A 22,091-nucleotide genomic window follows, 5' to 3' on the forward strand; every position below is an offset into this window, starting at 1 on the left:
TAGCTGATGATAAGTACCTATAGTTTAGTTATTAAACATAGCTGATGATAAGTACCTATAGTTTAGTTATTAAACATAGCTGATGATAAGTACCTATAGTTTAGTTATTAAACATAGCTGACGATAAGTACCTATAGTTTAGTTATTAAACTTAGCTGACGATAAGTACCTATAGTTTAGTTATTAAACATAGCTGATGATAAGTACCTATAGTTTAGTTATTAAACATAGCTGACGATAAGTACCTATAGTTTAGTTATTAAACATAGCTGATGATAAGTACCTATAGTTTAGTTATTAAACATAGCTGATGATAAGTACCTATAGTTTAGTTATTAAACATAGCTGATGATAAGTACCTATAGTTTAGTTATTAAACATAGCTGACGATAAGTACCTATAGTTTAGTTATTAAACTTAGCTGACGATAAGTACCTATAGTTTAGTTATTAAACATAGCTGATGATAAGTACCTATAGTTTAGTTATTAAACTTAGCTGACGATAAGTACCTATAGTTTAGTTATTAAACATAGCTGATGATAAGTACCTATAGTTTAGTTATTAAACATAGCTGATGATAAGTACCTATAGTTTAGTTATTAAACATAGCTGATGATAAGTACCTATAGTTTAGTTATTAAACATAGCTGATGATAAGTACCTATAGTTTAGTTATTAAACATAGCTGACGATAAGTACCTATAGTTTAGTTATTAAACTTAGCTGACGATAAGTACCTATAGTTTAGTTATTAAACATAGCTGATGATAAGTACCTATAGTTTAGTTATTAAACATAGCTGATGATAAGTACCTATAGTTTAGTTATTAAACATAGCTGATGATAAGTACCTATAGTTTAGTTATTAAACATAGCTGATGATAAGTACCTATAGTTTAGTTATTAAACATAGCTGATGATAAGTACCTATAGTTTAGTTATTAAACATAGCTGATGATAAGTACCTATAGTTTAGTTATTAAACATAGCTGATGATAAGTACCTATAGTTTAGTTATTAAACATAGCTGATGATAAGTACCTATAGTTTAGTTATTAAACATAGCTGACGATAAGTACCTATAGTTTAGTTATTAAACTTAGCTGACGATAAGTACCTATAGTTTAGTTATTAAACATAGCTGATGATAAGTACCTATAGTTTAGTTATTAAACATAGCTGATGATAAGTACCTATAGTTTAGTTATTAAACATAGCTGACGATAAGTACCTATAGTTTAGTTATTAAACTTAGCTGACGATAAGTACCTATAGTTTAGTTATTAAACATAGCTGATGATAAGTACCTATAGTTTAGTTATTAAACATAGCTGATGATAAGTACCTATAGTTTAGTTATTAAACATAGCTGATGATAAGTACCTATAGTTTAGTTATTAAACATAGCTGATGATAAGTACCTATAGTTTAGTTATTAAACATAGCTGACGATAAGTACCTATAGTTTAGTTATTAAACTTAGCTGACGATAAGTACCTATAGTTTAGTTATTAAACATAGCTGATGATAAGTACCTATAGTTTAGTTATTAAACATAGCTGATGATAAGTACCTATAGTTTAGTTATTAAACATAGCTGATGATAAGTACCTATAGTTTAGTTATTAAACTTAGCTGATGATAAGTACCTATAGTTTAGTTATTAAACTTAGCTGACGAATATAATAACTACAGTCAATTGTAGTTTATTGTATCCACCGGTCGGTCGTTTAATTGCTCCCTCTGTACACAGGGTCGCCAAATGGGCAGTTACACACGTTCAACTAGGAAGGTCGTATTTAGATTACAGTGTCATGTTCATACGGCATTTAGGCTGGGTGTGTGTCATGTAATTGATCTGTTGCCGTTTTGGTGGTTTGAATTGTGGGGCTAAAGGACATAAATGGGTTGTGTGTAGGTCTTGGAGGACATAACCAAATGGAGACGCCTTGTCTGTAATTTTCGGTACAAAACAGTCTGTCGATTTTAACGTGGGAGGGGCACATCAAATGTACACGTAACGTAAAAATTGCCATGTCACATAAACTTCAGTCCATACAATGTGTATGACAATTGGTCATAGAGTTTCGACAGAGGGGGACGCCTGTTAATGGCAACTCCGTTTGGTTATATCCTCCAAGGTGTAGGTATCACATCAACAGATCTACCTACTAGCTAGTGAAGGAGGTATGAGTAGATACATGAAATGGGTACCTATGCAGTTGCTAATGTTGCTATAGCTATAGGTATGTAGGTACATGTACAAGTAGACAATCGTAGCAGGTTTACAATCTTTTGTACACGACTCAATTTGTATCAAGATTAATTTTCCTTAGTCTATTCCTAGTCAGAATCAGTAACGGTATCTGTTACACATTTATTGTCTGGAATATAAAGTTTCCAGTACGTCACACACAAAAAATATGCCGTGAAAATGCGGAAAGAATATTTTTTTGTTGTCTGCATTGGAAAGGAAAACCCCCAAAAAGTTAGTTCTGATATAAAAAGTTTGGAAATTGCGTTCTACCAAAAATGTTATATTATTGTCAAGGTTCAAGTTAGATATCCAAATGTTACAAATACCTTTAATCTTCTTAATCCCTTAATAATTCAAAATATTGCAAGCCTATCCAATCCAACATTTTGACATTGGAAATGTCTTTTCGTTCGCTCCAGTATACGGTCCGATTTCACGAAAAAGTGCGATTCCCTTATATCTCGGAAAGTTGTGAAGATATGATATTAAAAAATAGGCTCAAAAGACGCATAATCACGAGAGCTGTAAGGTGCAAAAATAATTATTCGAGAAAGTCAAAAACAAAAAAAGTTATGGTCGAAATAGTGAAAATAAAATTCAATTTTTTCCGAATTTTTGATTTTGGTGCTCGATAATTTGGAAACGAAGAATGATATCAAAAATTTGAGAAAAACGGCTCTGGACAATTTAGTCAGCTACAATTTGAGCCTAAAACAAAGACGATCGGGTTAAGGGTTTGCCCTGTAGCCTAACCTTAAAATAGTCAAAAAGTCAGAACGACATTTTTCACAGGACATTTATGACTTCATGTTTCGCAGAGTTCGTTATCGGTGTTTGTTGTGAATTATCGGGATTATGACGGCAGAATAACACTTGCACTGCGTGGGCTTTCAAAATCGGTGCAGATTTTTCTTGGTCTAACTCTAGTCCTAATATGAGTCCGTCAAAAATAGGTTAGGTTAGGTTAGAACTGCGATCCTCGCCAAAACGAACTGTAGCCACAAAAGTGGGTTAGGTTAGGTTAGAACTGTGACCCTCGCAAAAACGAACTGCTGCCACAAAAGTGGGTTAGGTTAGGTTAGAACTGCGACCATTGTAAAAACGAACTGCTGCTAAAACTAGGTTAGGTTAGAAGTACGATCCTTTCAAAAACGAACTACTGCCACAAAAGTGGGTTAGGTTAGGTTAGAACTGTGATCCGCGCAAAAACGAACTGCTGCAACAAAAGTGGGTTAGGTTAAAATTAGGTAACATGATGGTTAGGACGTATGACCTTTAGGCCTAAAAATAATTAGGCCAGATAAGAATTATGCTCAATAACATTAGGATAAATACTCAATATGGAAAGTGCCATTAGGGAAAAACATATTAGGACAAAAAAAAATCGGCCATTCGATAATAGGGAAATCAAAATTAGGGCATACGACTGTTAGGTCAAGCAACGATAGGCTAAGTAAAATTAGGTAACTTGATGGTTAGGATCATATAATTTCTAGGCCTAACAATAATTAGGCAAAAAAAGAATTATGCTACATAACATTAGGATAAATACTCAATATGGAAAGTGCCATTAGGGAAAAACATATTAGGACTAGGAGAGGGAGAGAGAGGGAGAGGGAGAGGGAGAGGGAGAGGGAGAGGGAGAGGGAGAGGGAGAGGGAGAGGGAGAGGGAGAGGGAGAGGGAGAGGGAGAGGGAGAGGGAGAGGGAGAGGGAGAGGGAGAGGGAGAGGGAGAGGGAGAGGGAGAGGGAGAGGGAGAGGGAGAGGGAGAGGGAGAGGGAGAGGGAGAGGGAGAGGGAGAGGGAGAGGGAGAGGGAGAGGGAGAGGGAGAGGGAGAGGGAGAGGGAGAGGGAGAGGGAGAGGGAGAGGGAGAGGGAGAGGGAGAGGGAGAGGGAGAGGGAGAGGGAGAGGGAGAGGGAGAGGGAGAGGGAGAGGGAGAGGGAGAGGGAGAGGGAGAGGGAGAGGGAGAGGGAGAGGGAGAGGGAGAGGGAGAGGGAGAGGGAGAGGGAGAGGGAGAGGGAGAGGGAGAGGGAGAGGGAGAGGGAGAGGGAGAGGGAGAGGGAGAGGGAGAGGGAGAGGGAGAGGGAGAGGGAGAGGGAGAGGGAGAGGGAGAGGGAGAGGGAGAGGGAGAGGGAGAGGGAGAGGGAGAGGGAGAGGGAGAGGGAGAGGGAGAGGGAGAGGGAGAGGGAGAGGGAGAGGGAGAGGGAGAGGGAGAGGGAGAGGGAGAGGGAGAGGGAGAGGGAGAGGGAGAGGGAGAGGGAGAGGGAGAGGGAGAGGGAGAGGGAGAGGGAGAGGGAGAGGGAGAGGGAGAGGGAGAGGGAGAGGGAGAGGGAGAGGGAGAGGGAGAGGGAGAGGGAGAGGGAGAGGGAGAGGGAGAGGGAGAGGGAGAGGGAGAGGGAGAGGGAGAGGGAGAGGGAGAGGGAGAGGGAGAGGGAGAGGGAGAGGGAGAGGGAGAGGGAGAGGGAGAGGGAGAGGGAGAGGGAGAGGGAGAGGGAGAGGGAGAGGGAGAGGGAGAGGGAGAAACACAAAATAAAAACTTATACAGAGAAACATATAAAAGAAAAAGTGCCACGAAATGGTCGCACCTCAGCATGTTGCTGGCGACTGCTAGCAGATAGCTGATGCTGAACCCTGGCAGTACCTAGTGGAGCTCGGGTTTAATACAACATAAACACACGCTGTTTTGGTCATCGGACTCGTCTCGATGAGCACTTAGGAGAGTAGTACCCAAGATAGAGCTGATGCTGAACCCTGGTTGTACCTAGCGGAACTCAGGTTTGGTGCAACATAGGCACACGCTGTTTTGGACACCCGATTCGTCATGATGAGCATTACCCAAGATAGCTGATGCTGAACCCTGGTTGTACCTAGCGGAACTCAGGTTTGGTGCAACATAGGCACACGCTGTTTTGGACACCCGATTCGTCATGATGAGCATTACCCAAGATAGCTGATGCTGAACCCTGGTAGTACCTATTGGAACTCAGGTTTGGTGCAACATAGACAAACGCTGTTATGGTCATCTCTCGTCGCGTCAAACTGCTGTCAAGAAAATTTCATATCTTGCAGCAAATGGGCCGCTGGCGCCGCTGCCGATCACCACTTCTCGAGTTGACTACGGATTTGCCGTGTAATAATTTTCTTGTACTTTGAACATTAATATATCCTGCTTATTAATCGAAAAATGAAATATGTACCTATACTTATGCGCCACGGCGACAATTATTCAAACTTGGATACGCGTGTGGAAATTTTGGAATTTGTTTGTTCACATGCGTTATGTCCAGTATACTTGTGTTAGTCTAAGAATAAAATAATTATCATTCAACGTTGTAGTTTTATTTTGTAACTTTTTCCTTATCCAGACTTTCTCGTCGCTCAGCGACAATATTTTTTCGAATTCCGTAGATTCATTTCCAATGTGCTCGATAGTCGTGTGAGGCACGAAATCTGTGAATTTTTTGTAAAAATGTCCTTTATGTATTCCACAGACGCTAAATTGGATTAGTCCATCAGAATGCACGTGCATACTTCCAGTGGTCAACTCAGGTAGAGTTGAAAAAGCCCCTATATAAAATGAGCTCTAAACCTCTGTCAATCGAAATTAAACTACGTTCATTCATCAAACAAAATTTAAATCCATTTAACCAACCATAATTCTGAATCAAAATACCTAACCAACATAGCTACGTATGTATGTATACACCAGTATATGGATGCATACAGGGAGCCCCTTTGATGTGCTTGTACCTACTGTTCGATAGTTATACGTGTGTATACCCTTCTATTTTGGTTGTCTTAGCGTTTGGGCATAAAGGGTGAAACGGGTTAGGTTTTGTTTTAGACGGATATAAAAGGTGCGTCGCTGAGGGATTGTGGACATTTGTGATCCTTTTCGTTTTATCTATGTAACGGTTTTGTTAATTTATTTAGAATAAGAATAATATTTATTGGAAAGAAAAAACCTTGTACCTACACAAATATCAATATTCTGTGGCCCACACTAGCTATGCCTGTGACGTGGCAGCCGGATTCGCAATTCGTAGGCTAAAAGTTAAGAAAAAACTAATCTAATAGGTGATGTAATAGTTAAGGAAATTATGAAATTGTGTATGAATGAAATTATGAAATGCAAAATTTACAAATTTGTATGCATATATTATTTTCCTTTCAGTTATTTACTTAAACTGACTGACAGCTATTATAAGTAAGTATCATATCAGCTTAATATATTTGGGAGAAGTATTTTTATACAGAACAACTTTAGTTTTTCGATTTCATTGTGCCACAAAACGGTGTACCGTGTTTTATTCGTGACGTAAAGTAATCACCATTTTCGTTTTATTTTGTATGATTTCATATTGTAAATTAAATAATATATGTGTTTCAGATTCAAACCATCATAGCTGTAATAACATTTATAAATTATATACGCAATACCAAATATGTAGTGATGAATAAAAAAAATCCAAAAAGAAACTGCTACGTTTTTCAAAGAAGATCATAATTACCTATAGGAATGTTTCCAAGAACGCAAACAAATACTTAAACTGATATTACCTACTCCTCTACTTTATACTAATATCTGCTAATAAATTTGCTATAACTTAAGCTTTAAGTTCAAATAGAATATTACTGGTACTTAAATTATCTATTTTTAGTATGTCCGTTCGACTAGAAAATAGCCTCAAAGAGTAGGGTGATTCATACCGAGCATTATATACGGGAGCTGTCTATGTCTCGTCTGACAACTACAGGATTTAGCGCCACTTGCACCATAGTCACCCAGTGTCAAATTGTACCACTAACCCGGGGTTAACTGGTACAATTTTTACACTGGGTTAACGGTTTAACCGGTTAACCCCGGGTTAGTGGGATGGTGCAAGTGGCGCTTAAAGTGCGATTCGAAGAGCGCGGCGATTTTTTCGCGGCGCTACTGTTCATACCTGGGGTGGTTTTAAATTATTATTTTGTGGAGGTATTTTTTTTTCGTTACATTAAGATTTTGTTCCTGTTTTGAAGAGCTCCTCATTCTAAGCCGAATAAATACGAAATCAAAACTTATCCCGAAAAAAAAAAATGTAATTATTATCCCTTAGGTTACGAAAATACCATACGTTTTCGTACCTTTTAAGTAACTAAGTGGAAGATTTTTTACGAGATTACGACGAAAGTGCGCTTATATTGTGCAGAATAGGAAAATCATCTATCCACCAAATTTTATCGAAATCAGACGAAAAAAAAAGACATCAAAATAAAAATCCTTGTAAGAACCTTGATAATTAAGTAACCAACAACAAGTATCATCAAAATTACGATAATACAGGAAGTTGCCAAGAAAAAGCGGCCAGAATTCCCCAATCTGTAGAGGAATATAGAAGATGTCCTAACGCTCCATTTCACACCACACAGACAATACTTAAGACAATAACTCAGACCCAATAAATAAATATTCAACGCGCCATACATCTCACTAATTTAGTGCAACGGTACCCCATAGAAGGCCCCGCGGTTATATATCTTGTGACATTTTTCTTCGCCTTATCTGGGCTCGCCAGACGGTTATCCTTCTCTTTTGGCTATGGTTATTCTGTATATGTCGGTCCCTTTCTTGTGGCATTTATCACGGGCTCCGTTATTTAGTTTTGGCTGTAATGGATTTATTCTGTCTTTTGACCTGCCGTTGTGCCGCTGAAAGAGACTTTGGTTTTACATTAACCTTGAGCGTTCGGGAAGTTTCTTCGTTTTACGGCTGTTTTAATTATAAAATCACATTAACTTTACATACGATATATCATAAGTAATTACTTTGTAGTTTAGCTGTAAACTTTACTACGGTATTTTTACCCCGTGTACACTTACTGTAATATTTTCAAGATAAGAAAAAGTATCGTAAGATAGGTAACCTACATAAATATTATAAATAATTTCTGATCAATTTCGTAGCAGGTGGCCATTGAGACTTTGATCTCTTTAACGAGTACACTGAAAAGCAATGAAAACAAGTCACAATCACAATGCATTGAAATTTTCTTTAAAGTTATCCGCTTTCATTTTGTGACGAAATGGAATTTTAAACACAAAAAATACACGTTAAAACCAAGCGCAGACAGTACCCACTCAAATAAGAATAAATACAACAGTCCGGTATTCCGGACACTCTTAAACACGCATAAATAAATTAACATTAAAATAACGAGCGGCCCCGTGTCCCGTCCCCTCGGAGGGGACGCGAAAATAAAATTAGTTCCGCCGCTATCGCTGTAGGACCCTTAACTGGAGCTTAGACGGACCCGCACCCTTAACGTTTAGTTAAATAAATAGTTGCATATTTGGAAGATTTTCTTTTTGAAGGGATGGTGTCATTTTTTGTAGTGTTATGATCGGTTTGAGAATGAATCGTGACATTTTTTATTCTTTTGTGCAATTTTACGGTACCTACATGGTTGTGTCTGCTATTACTTTATTAGTAATTAAAGCATTGATTATTTTTCAGACTTTATTATTATATTGGGGATTCAAAGTGCTAACGTATAAGAATAAGATTAATTTTATTCTTAAACGTTAGCACTTTGAATCCGGTCAGTAAAAAACGTCCTAAATTGTCCTTTCCACATCGTCACGTTTACGTACGTACCTATGTACGCGACGCTCCGGGAAATATTTTTTTAATACGAAATGTCCAACGGGTAACTGTTTAAAGCAATATAAAGCTAGCGATTCTAATTAAATAAATATTGATAAGTTAGTTTATAGGTTAGTTAATTGGAAATTCTCATCCAATACTTACTTCTGATACTAATGCTATTTTTTTAATAGATATATGTTAGGGCTCGGCTTCCTTTTGAGCGCTAATCGTGGTAACTCGTAGTAGGAAGGCTGAGGTCTTCGTTGTAGAAAAGAAACTTCGTTGTAAAATACTCATATTTATCGTTTATTTATAACTTTACACAGCACACTTTTTAAGCTATCAGCACTTTAGCTATTTACAGTAATATTAGTAGCACCATCGTACAATAAATGACAATAATACACTTTTAGGACACTTTTTGTCATCATAGGCTGTTAAGGTCTTACTCCTAAGGTTGCTCAGATAATAATGGTCGCTTTAATGAGGTGCAAGGCCTTTTATTAGACCATCGCCCCTCCAATCTCGACCACTTCCACCTGTTCGTCAGGTGAGGTGGGCTGACCGGTAGTGACGTCACAATTGTTTAATTATTTTAACTAAAGTAAAATTGGGAAGTTCAATCACCTTACTTTTTATAAATGAACACAAGTAAATAAGAATGCGGTATTATTACTCTTATTTTTGGAAAGCCGCTAACATATATGTTTGCCTAATTCCGCACCTGACGGCGAACAGACCTCTTCTTCTTAATAAACTGTCGCTGCAACAATCATCTGTCAAGATGCTGTGGCCAATGATGATGATTATGAATTGGGAATTCGAATTCGCTGGATTTCGAACTTCGAAATGGCAGCAACCTAATTAAGCCATCGTTTCAACGATTTGCTCACAGGCCACAAAGCGCCCCTAATCTAGCTACAATGCTACAAAGCAGCGCCTCGGGCGAGCTCGGTCGTGACACTTAACGCTGGTTGGTGGGCAAACATTGTTGCAAACGGTTACCAGCGAGTCAATATTGTAGGAGCTAGGCCGTTGAAAAATCGGCAAAGCTGTTTTAGAAATCATTACGAATTTATTATTTCATGAGTAATAATAAGACTATATGGTATTTGTATAATAAAATTCCTATTTGGGAGCTTTTCTGACATGCATATTTTCCGGCACAGGCTTATTTATTTATTATTTATTTTATTTAGTACTCAAATAAGTGACACAGCATTACAGTAAAAACTAAGGCACTGTGAAACTACAAAATAATAATACAAGAAAACAACAAAAAAATAAAAACCAAAGACAATTTAAACATTAGATTTGGGCGACGACGTAACAGCGTTGCTCCGTAGCGTCGTCAGGGCTACAACCGCGAAAATCGAAGTTCGCAAATTGCGGGCATTTTTCTCTGTCACTCTAATTACGCCTTCATTGGAGTAAAAGAGAAAGATCCCCGCAATTTGCGAATTTCGGTTTTCACGGTAGCCCCCCTGACTCGGCGTAGGATTCGGCAGGTTGCCCCGGTATCGCCGAAACACCACACCCTTCGGCTTTTTTATAATTTTAAAATACATAGGTTCGAAGTTATTTAAGAAAATAGCCAAAAAATTACCATTCCCCCCCTTTATCTCCAAAACTACTAAATGGGTCTAAAATTTTGAAAAAAATACACAAAATAGTTCTTTACCTATAGATAACAGGAAAACCTAAATTTCTCTCAAGTTGTATGAGGATAAGTGTCAGTCATAAGCAGGTCATAAGGTTTTGCTGCCTCACGTTTCTAATATGCCACGTACAGACGTTGTAAACGTCAAGACATACTGGGCGACGACCGTGCGGCGAGCCTTTAGCGGCACCAGGCGTGGCTCACTCCGCGATTTCGTCGCTTTGCAACAGGTAGCTACAAGTACATCCGTTCCATACCAATTTTGGTGGCTAGCCATTAGCCGCGCGTGGCGCTGTCACCTAGCGGCCATATCTGTCCTGATTGTAACATACGCGTTTTGTTAGAGAGTGAGTCTTCTGTACCTAGTACTATTATTTATTCTGTGGCGGCACCCAGTGAGAGAAAAATAGCTTCTAATTCATCAGTATTATAGAACAGAATCATCCAAACGTAATGCGCAATTCAGTAATGTCTATGAAAATATGAACAGTATGAATTTATCATAATTACTACCTCAAGTTTCCAATATGCCCGGTACAGACGTCGTATACGTCAAGACTGGGCGTCATGGTCGCTGAGCCGTGCGGGTTACCGGCGCTTTTACGGGGAGTTGAATGCTTAACAACCATGTGCGGTTTGAGAAGGTTTCGATATTTGAGCTTCTTAGAATAATGTTGTTACAATTACAATAATTGTAAATGTACAGTTGTATACTCTATATTTTAAACCTAGACTCAGATGAGACGCCCACTTAGCCACCCAATTCTCAATATCTTCAACGACTGAGATATAAATTACCTACAAACCTAGACAAATTCTCCTAAAATAAAATACATAGGTAATCTACATATATGCATATTTGGACAGATTCTTATTACATAGGTAATAAGAATCTGTCCAAATATGTATAAACGTAAAGGTAATTTAAACGAAGGTCGATATAATGGGTGGGTCAAACACAAAACTGTGTTCGCGTCTTTCCTGTAGACATACACAAGAGTTAAGGGCTATAAAGGTTAATTTTCTTATTTAACCCTTATTCACGTGAAAAGGTCCTCCTTTTATTTAGAGAACTATGATAAAATCATTACTTACATGCCCACAAGCTGTTAACTATTGCCCACAGGAGAGAAAACTAGCGTGTTCGCGCGAACTGTACATTTTTCTTAAATAAGAAAATTAACCTTTATAGCCCTTAACTCTTGTGTATGTCTACAGGAAAGACGCGAACACAGTTTTGTGTTTGACCCGGGTGTCGTGTTTCGGAGGTTCCGGGGCAAACTGTCGAATCGACACAAGAGCTGACGATTCAACGGAGCCACGCCGTTCTGTCGTGTCGTCTAAATAGTGTTTAGTTTTAATTTTATGAAAATTTTATGTAAGTATGTTAGTCTATAAGGTATTTGTAATGTGGGCCTTGTTGCCCGAATCAATATTTAAATAAAATAATGTTTACCACATTTAACTGTGCTGGCTAATAGGTTACTTTGAATTAACGTTGCTTTGAAGTTGAAAAAATAAATGTGTCATTAAGATCTCGCATTAGACCATAGACAAATAGTCTAGGTACGATGTCATGTGACTCGTGCGGCTAGGCTTTAGGCTTTAGGGACTTGACTTTCACGGCGAACACACGGCTAGTGCACACATAAGTAGTGTTGAGTTTCGAGCCGCATCTAGCACTTGAGTGCTTGTTTTCGTCGGGAAAAACACTTAGGAGGTGTCAACATTTTCATGGTCAACCTCACCTCAGCCGTCAAACAAGGGGTTCAATAATTAGGTCTTGAAAGTGTAAACAATGATGTGGAATATATGGTATGTAAATAAGATAAATTCATTTGTAAATTTTAAGACTTTGTTGTTATTATGATTTTCGCTTTTGTTCATGTTGTGGAAAGAATTATATATGTTGTTTATTACGAAAACCGCCGTGTCGCCGAAATAATTTTTAGGTTGTAAGATTTTTACTATTGTATGTATGTTAGTTTGTAAGGTATATATCTATGGGCCTTAGTTGCCTGATAATAAATGATATTCAATTTTTTTTTATTTTTTTTTATCTATGTATTTTTCAGACATCACAGAACAACAACAAATAGACATTGATAATTTGTAGTAAACTAAACCCCAAGTGCGTATCGGACAATGTAATCTGGAGAGTCCTGTACCATCACAAACATACAAAAAATGTTGGAAACTCAAATTTAACGTAAGTAGATGGTTTGCTGTTGATTGATTAATTGATTATGTATATGTAAGTAGCTACACAATGGGAAACCTTTAAGGTTTATGAAACTCTGACAGACAGACAGAGTACGATCCGACAGGGGAGACTAGAAACAGGGTTTCGGTTGGCGGGTCGGTGGGAGGGTCCACGGAACCCTAAAGACTAAGTTTACGCAAAGCACTTTGACTGAAGGATCAAGGTTATCTCCAAGATAATCAGATTACGTTTACCGAAGCCGTATCGAAATTAAAAATTCCACAACTCCATTGCAGTTTGTGTGGGACCAGAAAAATGTTCAAAGCTACCTAATTGGATACACAGAGAACCGCTACAAAGGGGGATGTTTGAGATAAAAATGAAAATTAAATCTTCCAACTGGATGGGCAGAGTAATGTTTTTGACGGTACTGTAGGCGAGGCGTCCCCCCAGGGGGTGGGGGGTGACCGCAAATCGACTATCAAAATGCTGGTGAAAAAAGTTGCCGGCAGACGGCGTGACGGCGATCGTGTTGTTTTTGAGCGTGGTTTGGATGTGACGCCATTTTGTGGTGGTATCCGTAGCTGTAATTTTATATTTTATGCGGTCTCATAATAACTCGTTATTTAAAACTAATATTTTTTTGTCGCTATTCTTTATTCTTTATTCAGGTAAACACTAAGTATAAGTTTACAGCTCCAGCCAAGAGACTTATACTGTTAATAGGTACATATGTTGTCAGTATCATAAAATTAGTAGGTACACTTATTGTATTACACACTTATCTTTAGAATTAATCATACATACTATGTATTACTAAGTATATACTTGTTTCAGTAAAATACATGCGATCAAGCGAAATTTTAAGTATAATATAGATAATTCTTCAAAGTATTCTATACCTATAGAACGTTGGTGCCTAAGTATTAAACATAACGAAATGCATTTTAATACTGGAACATTTTTCACTGATTGCTGGTTTACACGTGTCATATTATGCGACTACCTTACACGTGTGGCTCACTTTTATCGCTACTTACTACATACTTCTAAAAGTAGCACTCGCTGCGCAAAAGGAAGGAAAAGGGAAGGTCAATCTATCCTCTAGGTATGTATATCTATATTTTGTATCCAAGAGAATAAGGGTGGGAAGCCGATTTCTTGGTATGGTAACTCTGTGCAGTAGATGCTACAACGTTACATGAGTCGAATTCTGGAACAAATTTCACGCGCGAATGTGTTTTATTTTTCCAGCGATCTTATGTGAGAAGTAAGTATTTAGAAAAGTATCTCCGAAAATCTGAATCCTCTGAAGGTAAACTGCCCTTTTTAAGGCTTCCGTACCTCAAAAGGAAAAAACGGAACACTTATAGGATCACTCGTGCTTCTGTCTGTCTGTCCGTCTGTCACAGCCTATTTTCTCGGAAACTGCTACATAGACCAATTAAGTTGAAATTTTGTACACATATGTAAATTAGTGACCCAAAGACGGACATGTAACGTAAATAAATGAATTTTAAACATGGGACCACTTTTCGGGGGTAAATGAAAAAACTATAAAATAAAGTTTTTCAAACTATATCGTGTTTAACAAATGAAAGAGCTCATTTTGAGAATTTCAAATTTTTTTTTTATAATTTTTAAATATATAGGTTAGAAGATATATAAGAAAATAGCCAAAAATTACCATCCCCCTTTATCTCCGAAACTACTGGATCAAACATTTTGAAAAAAATACACAAAATAGTTCCTTACCTATAGATGACAGGAAAACCTATTAGAAATGTGCAGTCAAGCGTGAGTCGGACTTAATGTACGGAACCCTAGGAACGCGAGTCCGACTCGCACTTGGCCGGTATTTTCAGCCTCACGACGATAGGTCGTGCGCTGATATTTTTCTGTTACCTTGACCAAGAAGTAAGTTCAACTTCCTGGTGAGTTGGTTGGTAGTTGGAGCCTTCTCTACTTAGGAAATTAAATATCTAAATACTTTAAATACTCTACGACCTATGGCTCTAAACTTTCTTCATATCTATATCGCCATTACACATCTGCTGAATTTGGCTCAGGCTGTGTAACTTATACAGCGGAGTCTTCGCGTATCCGACCGGCCACAGCGCACGCGTCACGCGTCTAGTTGGATTGGGACCCCAACAGTTGCAGTGGTACACTCAGGGCCGGATTAACCCTAAGTCAAAGTAGGCAACTGCCTAGGGGCCCCGCCTCGGCCAGGGGGCCCCGGCGGCTCAGCGCGCACCAAATAATATTTTGTTCCATAGGGTCAAAATTCATGCGTAATTTTTTTATTATTATAAAAATTTATATGCTTTGTTATTGTTTTTATCGACCCATTTAAATTAATGAAATACCTACTGTAATCAAATTGAAGCAATACGTTACAGTTTACGGGGCGTATTGTGCGTACCTGTTGTAAAGTTGTAATAATAGGGGTTTTCGGGAAAAAAGGTTCACTTTTTTTCGAACAACCAACAACTTTTGGGTTATTTCGACTCTGAATCACGAGGACTATTGATTAAAACAAAGAAAAAGAAAGTAGACAAAACTGTCCCCAGTTTTTCATAGGAATGCTCGACCTTCAGCCTCACTTTTTACCTCAATTTACCATTGATTTGTGTTCCACATCTCCTCTACTTCAGCTTAGCCTTTGGCCTCGTAGCGCCAAGCTCGGCCTGCGGTCTCGTTTTTTAATACAATGGACATTGCTGGTTCGTGTCTGTGCTCAACTATTTATCCTGAAGCCTGATGAAGCACGGCTTTGACTTCGCATGAAAGCTCGCCTCACTGGGGCACTTCAGGCCCAAATGAAGATCGATACCCGGCCTTTTAACACGCTTTCACAATTTGCGATATTGTTAACCCTTCAAGTGGCGCCAGCGAAAACGCGAAAAGTAGTCAAGTGGCGGGGCCCCGGTGGGCGGTCAGCGCAGATTAAGACGAAACGGGAGCTGAGCTAAAAGTCAATTTTGAGATTTCAAGCTGAATATACCCGTCGCTCTGACGGGGCGTGAGAGACTGTATTTGTGTGTAATGCACGCACACAGATGCGTACGCTTGCACCCGCGCGCGCCTCATTGCCGACAATTTGCAATGTTATTTTTCGTGCGTTACTGCCACGAGGCGTTCACTTATTACTTACTGTGTTGCGATTGAATTTTTTGACCCGGCTTACGTTTACGGAACTCGATAATCTTTCTACTACTGTGACTTGGCTTTGTTTACTTGACTTTGCTGATCAGCTTATTGTTTTGGACTCCGTGAGTTGTGGTTACCTATTGGACCGCACGCAATTCATCTACCTTTATTCAAGTAATTAAGCGTAATTAGCCGAAACCTTTATAAGAGTGTAATTCATAAGAAGTACATAAGATATAATTTATGTACTGGTTTGCTGTTAGCTTTTAATTGTATCACTTTACATATATGTTACTCAAATAACTAACACGGTTACACTGTTGTAAGAACATTATTTTTCAGGTAGGCCTTATTATACCTACTATAGGCCTTATTACCTCCTAGTACCTTAGTAGTAGTAGTACTACTACGGAAATTGATTCAAAGACTCAAGACTGACTTAAGTGGCAGTAGGGTGTAGGGTTTTTTCTAGGCTTAATGAGTTCGCCGAAGCTTATTTTTTATACTTAGCGCACAGAACCACTAGTTTAACAGTATCAGCTCTAACCACATGTCACCATTTTGTCCTTTACGTAACAAACTCAGGGGCCCAGAATATCCGATGTACCTATCAAATCAAGGTTCTGTACCAAATAAGGCCCGGTTATTATAGTTAGTTATTTTTTAGCATTAGAAAGAAGGTAAATAATCATGACGTGTCTTTTTATTAATAATTATTGAAAAACGCTTTCAAAAATTAGTTTATATTACTTATGAAAGCAAAAGAATATAAAAAAGTATATGATTAATACATACATACATACATACATACAATCACGCCTATTTCCCGGAGGGGTAGGCAGAGACCACGGATTTCCACTTGCTACGATCCTGACATACCACTTTCGCTTCCTTCACATGCATAACATTCCTCATACACGCTCGCCGGTTTAGGGTGCTCTTGCTCATTAATATGATTAATATGATTTATAATTCTAACATATTTGCTATGACTTATTTTTCAATGGTAATTTTTAATAAGACATGTCAAAATCTGTTACCTTAATGCAAAAAAACGAACTTTAAGCGTGCTAACTTTCAAAATTTCATTTTTTATAAGATAGTATAAGTAGATGGGCAAAAATTTTGCGTCCATGTCCACCAGTGAGTAAGTGATTGAGATACCTAAACATTTAACTTTATAATGTAAAATGATATAATTTACTAACTTACTCGTTTAATTTCAGGTAGGTTGAATAAGGAACCAAGTAACCATGGGGAGGAGCAGTATTTACTAACATTTTCTTTTTGGGTCTTCAGAGTGTATCGTTTTCTTTTTTTTGCACATATTACACTTAAATATATATTCTCTGTGTAAACCCTTACGTCTTTCAATGACAAAGGCAAGATCAGCAAATGTACAATTTGTATGATCGTGCCTGATATTTGAGATCACAGAAAATAAATATTTTAAATCCACTATTCTGCGACCTTCTAAAATTTTGTTTTATCATGATTCATGATCAAAAAGCTCGGATTCAATAGTCATATCAAACGTCGATTATGCAGTTGATGATGAGCTTGCATTTTCTACCATTGGTGCTGCAAATGCATCAACCGGTGGCGATAAACTTTGCCCTCTTGTAAAACAAATGACTATTGTGATTGTGTCCAGCAAAAGGCCAAAATTCGGTTTACTTTCCTGTTTAAAATATTACTAATTTATTCATATTTCAGATTAGGTACATAGGTAACTGTCTGAATGTTACAATGCCAGCTGGCAAATTCTATCACATTTGTTTGTTTGGTAGTCATGGTAACATTCACTTACATTGATATCCTTATTAAGATCTGTATCTTATTATCCAGACCTTAAAATATTGCCACCGTTGCCCTTTAAAAAAATACTGTTTAAATAATTGGCTACTCAAACAATGCTTCTATAGTATAAATAATGACTACACAAAAATGGGTAGTATTGTATATAATGCACGAAATAAGGCCCGATTCTTAAGCGGGTTTAAATTTTGAGGCCATGTCCGCTAATACTATAGACAAAATATCAAGTTTAATAAACACAAAAAAAAAACATTGATGGGCCTTATTTTATAATTTAGGCCTTACTTTGTAATTTAAAGTAGAGTTAGGCCAAGAAAAATCTATAGCGATTTTGATAGAACACGCAGTGCAAGTATTATTTCAAACGTCGCTTCTATGAAATTATGACATATAAATAACACTTGCACTGCGTGTGCTATCAAAATTGCTGTAGACTTTTCTTGGTCTGACTCTAAAATATTCTTTATTACACCACAAACATAAAAACAAATTAAAAAAAAACCGGCGAAGTGCAAGTCGGACTCGCACACGAAGGGTTCCGTACCATCATCATATATATAAAATTGAAAAACCAGAACGGGATAAAAAACGAGCGAAGAAGAGAGATGGCGCCTTACAAATTTCTAAAAAAGTTTTTGACACGTATCTCGAATACGACGCACGTATGATAAGAAAAAACTGTTTAAATCTATTATCTACATATGAGAATAAAACTAGAGCATAAAAACTATCGCTTTCGATGCGTATTTAATTTACAATAAGTAAAAGAAATTTTCATAACAATCTTGATTTTACGATAATCGCCCATTCTCGGCAACTCTCGGTTGTTTTCGTTTGGCGGTGCTACAGACTAGACCAAATTATCCGTAAGTTAAAGTAACCTAAATTATTTTTGTCATGTTGGTATACAGGTATTTCTGAGTTTTTTTTACACGAAGTAAAATAAAAAGTGCTGCCAACCTCAACCTTAGTCCATAGCCCATACGAGTGCCTTATGCCTTTTATGACATAATATATCCATCAAATTAATATTATCGTATGATTATCGTGTTAATAATTTGTATTTTATTGTTTTAAATTTCTTTTTGAGTTATATTATTCAGATTTACTTTCACGGCTTCGGCAAACATTGCCATTCGTCCGGGGAACGGGCTGCCGAGATGGGCCAGAGAACCCATCAGTTTAAGGGATGGTGCCCGTAATAATGTGTGTGTGATAATTATACTTTATGACTTTACAGATATAACCAATTCGGGAACTGTTTTCTAGCGTAATACGATGCGACTCGACCAGGTAGGATTTTTTCTCCTTGCTGAACAGTCACCATCAGATATATCGGAACGGCTGAGGTATTCACAAATATCTGAACAATGTAAATTATAATGTAGTTAAAGTGCATGCTCAGATATTTTGGAGCTCAAGGGTTGCTCAAGATCTGATCAACCTCGGCCATGGCGACTAGCGAGAGCTATCGCAAGACCGGGAAACATGGTGTGATCTGGTGTCGGAAGCCAGGACTCATTTTCGGTCGTTGCGTCACCGTAGCCGTCGTAAGTAATGTCAATATGCAGACAGGGAAATGGGGACTATTTACATTTGTATGAAAATGCGATTTATGGGCGGTGGTGGTCGTACATATTCGTCTTAAGGCGGAAATTATTCTAATGAACGTGTTTGCAATTGGGCTTATAAAAATAAATAATAATTTTGGGTTAGCATTTGAATCACGCATTATAGGGAGGGGCGGTGGGAAGGGTGGCATTTTATAGGGGTTGGTCACTCCTTTCAAATGACACCCGATTTGTGTCTAGGAGACGCGTAGTTTTTTTATACGTGTTTGAAGTTGCGTTCCCAACACACCTGACTCGCTGTCAAAAACGAAATACAGTGCCAGAGTCACCGTTAGGTACGACGACGAGCGAAGCGAGGAGGAGTGTTAGGTATCTTGCGTGCACAACACACCCGACTCGCTGTCAAAAAAGTAATACAGTGGTCAAAAACATGTATACGGACAAAGTGCTCAAAAACATGTATACGGACAAAGTGCTCAAAAATATGTATACAAAATTCCAAATTGATTAACCTTTCGTACGCTTTGGTTGTATTATTGAAATTCAAATGCAACCCCATAATTTTATGTTGAAACAAATTTTAAATAAATACCTATGTAGATGAAAAAATACAATCTTGCCTTTTATCAAATCACATAATTTTTTGAGAAATTTGCGAAGTAAGTTATCCAAATATCGGTTACAAATAAGAAGTCCCTATCACAGTTATAAACCCTGGCAGGGTTCAATACATAATAATATCGGTATTTAACTAAACATAAGACAAACTCTTTATTTCATTTACGCGAGCGGAGCTGCGGGCCCGTCTAGTTATTTATAAAAACGGTCACCCATCCAAGTACTGACCCCGCCCGACGTTGCTTAACTTCGGTCAAAAATCACGTTTGTTGAATGGGAGGCCCCACTAAAATTTTTATTTTATCCTGTTTTTAGTATTTGTTGTTATAGCGGCAACAGAAATAAATCATCTGTGAAAATTTCAACTGTCTAGCTATCACGGTTCGTGAGATACAGCCTGGTGACAGACGGACGGACGGACAGCGGAATCTTAGTAATAGGGTCCCGTGTTTTACCCTTTGGGTACGGAACCCTAAAACCGATTTACAATGTAGATAAAGGTAGCAACAGGCGGTCTTATCGCTGTTAGTTCTTATTCTTCGTTTGTTTAGCATTAGAGTGAAGGTGACGTGTCTTTTTTAAGCATGCAATCGTATAATTATTTAGCTTTTTTTGTAATAGTTATGTACTTAGTGGTTAATATTAGTATTTACTATTTTTTTTTTCAATAATGCTTAAAAACGAAGTACTTATAGACATGACAACCAAATATTAACGCCATTGTAGGGCAGGATATACAGAACATGAATCATTTGTACTGTCACGCTCCGTGATTGTTGAGCCATTTAGGGTTCTAGCTAAATTGGACATTCCATAGAGCACGAGTAAGTATGGAACAACCAATTCAGCTAGGACCCTAAATTGCTCGACAATTACGAAGCGTGCCTGTAGGTACCTAAAAATTTTGTTAACCCATTTTAACCATGCAATAAAATATTTTTGATTTTGATTTCTAATTTGAAATATTAGAATCAAAAAGTTCATAATAGATTGTATATCATAACTACAAAAATGTGTTCCCTACTCTCAACCCAAAACCCCTTGTATCTTAGGATCTAGATATTTTCACACAAGACGGTTTATCGATAACTTCTTACATCACTAGATTATCGACATTAAATGTCGACTATTGCCCATCACTTTTCTGGCTGTGTACGTATTTAGAAACTTGACTCCGCCCCTAAAATTAGTGCGATCGGGACAACTGCAGCTGAGGCGAAAAATCCTGCGTAAAAATGACAAAAATCGAGGTTTCGTAGTCCTCTTTTTCCTCCCCCAAAACTTAACCAATCGTAACCAAATTTGGAAATCTAAATGATTATGAAATTATCTGTGTCGGACCGTTTTGCTTTTTTGGCTAATTGATATCAGTTTTGAATACCACGCCTCTCATTGCGGCATAGTCTATTAGGCCATTTTGGCCGTTTTTGAAGGGCTCTAGCGCCTTAAAAAACAAAAATATCAAAAAAAGCAAAACGGTCCGACACAGATATTGACAATATTAATCTGTGTTGAAAAAATCATTGCTCTAGCTTCAAAAACCACGGAGGAAAACGAGGACTACGTTTGTATGGAGGAATGACCACTCCTGTTGGCTCTTAAGAAAATTTTACAAAATCGTCGATTTAAGCTTTTCTATGTTTGAAAGTATATTAAATCACATATTGTTAGAATCAGAGTTATATAGGCTATTTGAATATAGCAATTAAATTATTCTAATGTTTATACATTTGGCCAGACCTAATCATACTCCGGAAGAATGACAGTTTTCCAGCTTCCTTGTTAAAAATGACTGCCACCATAAAACTAATTGATTATTGGAGGTAATTGCTATTTAATTATCAAAGGAAGACTTTTATCTTTAAGATTAAATCAATAAAAGGGACCTAAGATACAATTTCTTTTACAAAACAACCTCTTAATAAACGAGACTGACCTCGGACTAGGCGGTCGCTCCCGAATCAATGGTCCTCACCAACAAATTTTATACCAAGTGTTTTTGTGTTTCTTATGGTATGCTATCCTTCTCTAACTCGCTAACTGAAGGGTTAACAAAAAATTTCGCGTTTATATTTTGGTTCTTTAGTTGACCCTGTATCTACATGTTAGCTTGACTGGTGAATGAGTAGAGTTAGACCAAGAAAAGTCTGCAATGATTTTGATAGCATACGCAGTGCAAGT

At 37.7% G+C, this 22,091-nt stretch overlaps 1 protein-coding gene across 1 annotated transcript in view; it reads right to left on the minus strand.

The window, feature by feature from the left end:
* The window catches only part of LOC134795171 (paired box protein Pax-6-like), an 87,667-nt gene that overhangs the window by 16,380 nt on the left and 49,196 nt on the right, over positions 1-22,091 (minus strand). The window lies entirely within an intron of this gene.

This window comes from Cydia splendana, chromosome 11 (assembly GCF_910591565.1).
Source record: "Cydia splendana chromosome 11, ilCydSple1.2, whole genome shotgun sequence".
In the NCBI taxonomy this organism is placed as follows: domain Eukaryota; kingdom Metazoa; phylum Arthropoda; class Insecta; order Lepidoptera; family Tortricidae; genus Cydia; species Cydia splendana.